This window comes from Nerophis ophidion, linkage group LG09 (assembly GCF_033978795.1).
Source record: "Nerophis ophidion isolate RoL-2023_Sa linkage group LG09, RoL_Noph_v1.0, whole genome shotgun sequence".
Classification (NCBI taxonomy): Eukaryota; Metazoa; Chordata; class Actinopteri; order Syngnathiformes; family Syngnathidae; genus Nerophis; species Nerophis ophidion.
Window position 1 is genome coordinate 71,080,799 of NC_084619.1, and position 7,737 is coordinate 71,088,535.

Sequence of the window (7,737 nt, forward strand, 5' to 3'; positions counted from 1 at the left end):
ATTTGGGCCGCTTGTACCCGTGATCTTATCCTTTCGGTCATGACCCAAAGCTCATGACCATAGGTGAGGATGGGAACGTAGATCGACCGGTAAATTGAGAGCTTTGCCTTCCGGCTCAGCTCCTTCTTCACCACAACGGATCGGTACAACGTCCGCATTACTGAAGACGCCGCACCGATCCGCCTGTCGATCTCACGATCCACTCTTCCCTCACTCGTGAAGAAGACTCCTAGGTACTTGAACTCCTCCACTTGGGGCAGGGTCTCCTCCCCAACCCGGAGATGGCACTCCACCCTTTTCCGGGCGAGAACCATGGACTCGGACTTGGAGGTGCTGATTCTCATTCCGGTCGCTTCACACTCGGCTGCGAACCGATCCAGCGAGAGCTGAAGATCCCGGTCAGATGAAGCCATCAGGACCACATCATCTGCAAAAAGCAGAGACCTAATCCTGCGGTCACCAAACCGGAACCCCTCAACGCCTTGACTGCGCCTAGAAATTCTGCCCATAAAAGTTATGAACAGAATCGGTGACAAAGGACAGCCTTGGCGGAGTCCAACCCTCACTGGAAATGTGTTCGACTTACTGCCGGCAATGCGGACCAAGCTTTGGCACTGATCATACAGGGAGCGGACCGCCACAATAAGACAGTCCGAAACCCCATACTCTCTGAGTACTCTCCACAGGACTTCCCGAGGGACACGGTCCAATGCCTTCTCCAAGTCCACAAAGCACATGTAGACTGGTTGGGCAAACTCCCATGCACCCTCAAGAACCCTGCCGAGAGTATAGAGCTGGTCCACAGTTCCACGATTTTAAATGGCATTTTTTTAATTTAAATTTTTTTTATCAAACCAATTACTGTATCATCCATCAATCTGCAAACTCAACTTTTACTTTATTTTAGTTCAATTGTAGTGTCCTGGGTACACAAAAATACAATAATCTTTATTTTTACTTTTATTTTAGTTTTGTGCGGCCTGGTTACACACGCATGGCTGTTAGGAATGATAAAGTTATAAAATGTTTTATTTAGTATTGCACCTTTGAGGCACACATTAAAGCGTTACTAAAAAGGCCTTCTTTCATCTCCGTAATATCGCTAAAATTCGCTCCATTTTGTCCACTAAAGACGCCGAGATCATTATCCATGCGTTTGTTACGTCTCGTCTCGATTACTGTAACGCATTATTTTCGGGTCTCCCCATGTCTAGCATTAAAAGATTACAGTTGGTACAAAATGCGGCTGCTAGACTTTTGACAAGAACAAGAAAGTTTGATCACATTACGCCTGTACTGTATATACCTTTATATACATATATACATACATATATACCTATACTTTATATACCTTTATATACATATATACATACATATATACCTGTACTGGCTCACCTGCACTGGCTTCCTGTGCACTTAAGATGTGACTTTAAGGTTTTACTACTTACGTATAAAATACTACACGGTCTAGCTCCATCCTATCTTGCCGATTGTATTGTACCATATGTCCCGGCAAGAAATCTGCGTTCAAAAGACTCCGGCTTATTAGTGATTCCTAGAGCTCAAAAAAAGTCTGCGGGCTATAGAGCGTTTTCCGTTCGGGCTCCAGTACTCTGGAATGCCCTCCCGGTAACAGTTCGAGATGCTACCTCAGTAGAAGCATTTAAGTCTCACCTTAAAACTCATCTGTATACTCTAGCCTTTAAATTGACCTCCTTTTTAGACCAGTTGATATGCCGCTTCTTTTCTTTCTCCTATGTCCCCCCCTCCCGTGTGGAGGGGGTCCGGTCCGATGACCATGGATGAAGTACTGGCTGTCCAGAGTCGAGACCCAGGATGGACCGCTCTCCTGTATCGGTTGGGGACGTCTCTACGCTGCTGATCCGCTTGAGATGGTTTCCTGTGGACGGGACTCTCGCTGCGGTCTTGGATCCGCTTTGAACTGAACTCTCGCGGCTGTGTTGGAGCCACTATGGATTGAACTTTCACAGTATCATGTTAGACCCGCTCGACATCCTTTGCTTTCGGTCCCCTGGGGGGGGGGTTGCCCACATCTGAGGTCCTCTGCAAGGTTTCTCATAGTCAGCATTGTCACTGGCGTCCCACTGGATGTGAATTCTCCCTGCCCACTGGGTGTGAGTTTTCCTTGCCCTTTTGTGGGTTCTTCCGAGGATGTTGTAGTCGTAATGATTTGTGCAGTCCTTTGAGACATTTGTGATTTGGGGCTATATAAATAAACATTGATTGATTGATTGAAATGATGTAATCAACAGCACCAAGTAACAAACAGTGCTTTGCAGATGCCACTTTTACTTATTTTAGTTGTATTTGTGTCCTGGTTACACATGCATGGCTTTTAAGGATGATAAAGTAGTATTAAACATTTTTGTATCGCACCCAAAAAATCAACACCACCAAGTAACAGTGCTTTGCAAACAGTACTTTATTTTAGTTTGGTTACACAGCTGATTACCTCATTTCAGTTTACTTTAAGTACCATTGGAAGAGTCTAAATGTGTTTTCACAAGTGCAACAACGTGGAGTTCTTTGACTGCACACGTCTACTTCTATATCTACCACTTTTCATACATCTCTACATGTGAGTACTTTTACTTTTATTTTACTTTCATTACTCAGCTGTCACCTGTACACTTTTTTCTTCTTTAACACTTTCCATTCCAGGGACGTCTCTTTGGTTTTGGCCCAAGGCGCTTTTGTTCTCAAGATCGGATTGTCTTACGTGACCACCATGTGGGGTCCGAGGCCCTCCATAGGCTGGCAGGACCTCTCCTCCTCAGGTGACCTTTGCTCACACATCATCCCCCTGGAGAGAGTCCTTCTTTCTTCTCTGACTGTTTTCACTGGCGTTCTGTTGCAGAAACCTGAACCAATCCAAGCAGCCAGCCACGGCAGGGGGGGGGGAGGGGCCTGCCAACGTCGACGCCCCCTCGGGAAGAGAACAGCATGCTGCGGCTTCTCGTGTGTCTTCAGCGGGGATGCTTCTAACAGGCTCGCCGCCGGTTAGTGTTCCGACTTTTTATTGGTATGTGGACTCACCATGGTTATGTAGCACCTAACCAAAAGGAATGCTGTGATTGGACAAGAGCACAATCTGGGAAGTCACGCTGCGAGAAGGCTGCCAAGCAAGCAGAGGTCACCCTCTGTTCATCCCCCCCCCCACTCACGAGCTTTAGTTTGGGATTTAAGAAGTAATCCTTTCTCTCTGTGCCAGAATTTATTTGTACTGTCATTGTGCACTTATTGCAACTGACATTAAAACCAGTTCCAACCAGGTCTTGGAGGGCATAGGCAGCCTGAGGAGGAGGCCAGGCAGCTTTAGTTATACAGCACGTTTACAACAATTTTTTAAATTGGACCAAAGTGCTTTACATGGAGCAAAAAAAACTAAACACAGAACATAAACATTGCATGAGCGAAACAAGATAGTGCAAAAGCAATACAGTGAAAGTAAATGTGCAAGATAAAAATAATGAAATAATAAAAGTGTAACAAATTGAAAAAAAGAGAAGAAAGAGGGCGTGGTTTCCAAGCACATCAATCAATCAATCAATCAATGTTTATTTATATAGCCCCAAATCACAAATGTCTCAAAGGACTGCACAAATCATTACGACTACAACATCCTCGGAAGAACCCACAAAAGGGCAAGGAAAACTCACACCCAGTGGGCAGGGAGAATTCACATCCAGTGGGACGCCAGTGACAATGCTGACTATGAGAAACCTTGGAGAGGACCTCAGATGTGGGCAACCCCCCCCCCCCCTCTAGCACATCAATCAATGTTTATTTATCTAGACCAGGGGCGCTCACACTTTTTCTGCAGGCGAGCTACTTTTCAATTGACCAAGTCGAGGAGATCTAACTCATTCCTATTTATAATTTATATTTATTTATTCATGAAAGAGACATTTTTGTTAACAAGTTAATGGTGTTTAATGATAATACAAGCATGTTTAACACACATAGATTCCTTTCTTTCATGAAGACAAGAATATAAGTTGGTGTATTACCTGATTCTGATGACTTGCATTGATTGGAATTAGACAGTGGTGCTTGATAACGTCCGCATTTTCAAATGGAGGGAAAAAAAAGTCCTCCTTTCTGTCCAATACCACATGAAAGTGGTTGGATTTGGCATCTCATTTGTCCAACTTGCATACTCGTTTTTAAACACTTTGTTATGAGAGTAGCATATGTGTGTGGCCCTTTAATGTCTGGCAGCAGGTGAGTGACGTCAGTGAGTGTGCGGGTGGGCAAGCAAGTGAGAAAGCGGTCGCTGAGGGCGGGGGAGAAATACATTGGCATCAAACTCCGTAGCTTTCTGAGACTCTTATTTTGTTAGCACAGGCAGGATGAAACAGGTCTTTTATGGTGAAGACAGGAACTGTGCAGTCGGTCTTTAGAGTTTTGACAGTAGGTACGGAGTCTCTAGAAAAAAAATTTGTTTCTCTGCGTCCGCCCTGTTAGTGATTTTTTTCTTAAATATGAGCTCGCAGCAGCCAGCGTCATCTCACAAGATCCTCGGGTGCCGAGAATGTCGAACAACTGACGAAAGTGAAGTCTTGGTATGATTGATGATTGCTCATTTTTATGTCTATTTTTTAATGCCTGGCTTGAGATCGACTCACACACATCTCCGAGATCGACGTAATGGGCACCCCTGATCCAGACCTAAATCACAAGTGTCTCAAAGGGCTGCACAAACCACAACCACATCCTCGGTACAGAGCCCACATAAGGGCAAGGAAAACCTCACACCCAGCGGTACGTAGGTGACAGTGGCAATGATGACTATGAGAAACCTTGGAGAGGATCGCATATGTGGGCAACCCCCCCGACGATACTGTGAAAGTCCAATCCATAGTGGATCTAACATAACGGTGAGAGTCCAGTCCAAAGTGGATCCAACATAGTAGCGAGAGTCCCGTCCATAGTGGAGCCAACAGGAAACCATCCCAAGCGGAGTCGGATCAGCAGCGTAGAGATGTCCCCAACCGATACACAGGCGAGCGGTCCATCCTGGGTCCCGACTCTGGACAGCCGGTACTTCATCCATGGCCACCGGACCTGTGTCCGACCCGCCCCCCTTCCACAAGGGAGAGGAGGAGAGAAGAGAAAAAGCAAAGAAACGGCAGATCAACTGGTCTAAAAAGGGGGTCGGGAAACCGGATTGAAATCAATAATGTTATTGACAAATAGGCATAGGAGTTTCTTCCAAATCAATTAGGTTATTGACAAATAGGCATAGGAGTTTATTCAAAATCAATAAGGTTATTGACAAATAGGATTAGGAGTTTATTCAAAATCAATAAGGTTATTGACAAATAGGATTAGGAGTTTATTCAAAATCAATAAGGTTATTGACAAATCGATTACTGTAACGTATTATTTTCGGGTCTCCCCATGTCTAGCATTAAAAGATTACAGTTGGTACAAAATGCGGCTGCTAGACTTTTGACAAGAACAAGAAAGTTTGATCATATTACGCCTGTACTGTATATACCTTTATATACATATATACATACATATATACCTGTACTGTATATACCTTTATATACATATATACATACATATATACCTATACTGGCTCACCTGCACTGGCTTCCTGTGCACTTAAGATGTGACTTTAAGGTTTTACTACTTACGTATAAAATACTACACGGTCTAGCTCCAGCCTATCTTGCCGATTGTATTGTACCATATGTCCCGGCAAGAAATCTGCGTTCAAAAGACTCCGGCTTATTAGTGATTCCTAGAGCTCAAAAAAAGTCTGCGGGCTATAGAGCGTTTTCCGTTCGGGCTCCAGTACTCTGGAATGCCCTCCCGGTAAAAGTTCGAGATGCCACCTCAGTAGAAGCATTTAAGTCTCACCTTAAAACTCATTTGTATACTCTAGCCTTTAAATAGACCTCCTTTTTAGACCAGTTGATCTGCCGCTTCTTTTCTTTTTCCTATGTCCCCCCCTCCCTTGTGGAGGGGGTCCGGTCCGATGACCATGGATGAAGTACTGGCTGTCCAGAGTCGAGACCCAGGATGGACCGCTCGTCGGGACCCAGGATGGACCGCTCGCCTGTATCGGTTGGGGACATCTCTACGCTGCTGATCCGCTTGAGATGGTTTCCTGTGGACGGGACTCTCGCTGCTGTCTTGGAGCCACTATGGATTGAACTTTCACAGTATCATGTTAGACCCGCTCGACATCCATTGCTTTCGGTCCCCTAGAGGGGGGGGTTTGCCCACATCTGAGGTCCTCTCCAAGGTTTCTCATAGTCAGCATTGTCACTGGCGTCCCACTGGATGTGAATTCTCCCTGCCCACTGGGTGTGAGTTTTCCTTGCCATTTTGTGGGTTCTTCCGAGGATGTTGTAGTCGTAATGATTTGTGCAGTCCTTTGAGACATTTGTGATTTGGGGCTGTATAAATAAACATTGATTGATTGATTGATATTCAAAATCAATAAGGTTATTGACAAATAGGCATCGGAGTTTATTCAAAATCAATAAGGTTATTGACGAACAGACAAAGCAGGAAATGCTAGAAACTGAACAAGCACATTGACCATTTCGCCCTCACTACTATTTTTTAAGTGAAGTGAATTATATTTATGTAGCGCTTTTCTCAAGTGACTCAAAGCGCTTTACATAGTGACACCCAATATCTAAGTTGCGTTTAAACCAGTGTGGGCGGCACTGAGAGCAGGTGGGTCAAGTGTCTTGCCCAAGGACACGACGACAGTGACTAGGATGGCACAAGCGGGAATCGAACTCGCAACCCTCAAGTTGCTGTTACGGCCACTCAATAGATTTCTTGCATGTACATTACAAAGTTGTACTTCATTTAAGTCCGTTGATGAGTTGTTGCCGTAACAGCACTTTCCACATTCTTGCATACATCATTAAAAATCAAAAGGGTTCTTGTTGTGACTTTGTGACAATAAACTGACTTGTTAGTCTTCAAAACAAATAGTGTTATTTTACAGACTACGAATGACAATCCAAATGAAAAGTGACCTCTCCCTGTGCCATTGCTCAAAACCAATAGTGGCGATGGAAAGAGACCAGTACTGTAGAGTGGGGACAGGCACCATGTGATTGTCTACTATTGCTCAAAATCAACGGCGTTCTTGCCTTGATTATGTTCTGTTGTGCTGTGTTAGAATCCCTGCGACTTGGAAAGTCTCTGTGTTGGTAAGTATGCATCAGAGAGGGCCTTAAAGATCAGTAGGATTCTTGTACTAGTTACTGGCCTACCTAAAAATCAGCAGGGTGCTTACCTGCTTCACTTATTTTTACGCTGGAATGAACTTCCTTAGATAGATAGATAGTACTTTATTGTTAGGGGTGGTATAGCTCGGTTGGTAGAGCGGCAGGGCCAGCAACCTGAGGGTTCCAGGTTCGATCACCGCTTCCGCCATCCTCGTCACTGCCGTTGTGTCCTTGGGCAAGACACTTGACCCACCTGCTCCCAGTGCCACCCACACTGCTTTAAATGTAAAAAAGTAGATATTGGCTTTCACTATGTAAAAGCGATTTGAGTCACTAGAGAAAACCGCTATATATACTTTACTGCAGGGGTGCCCATTACGTCGACCGCGGGGGGTGTGTCAGTCGATCTCCAGCCAGGCTTTTAAAAAAAATAGACCTAAAAATTAGTGATCATCAATCTTCACCAAGACGTCACTTAAATGACATTCACGGTACCGGAGGGTCTTGTGAG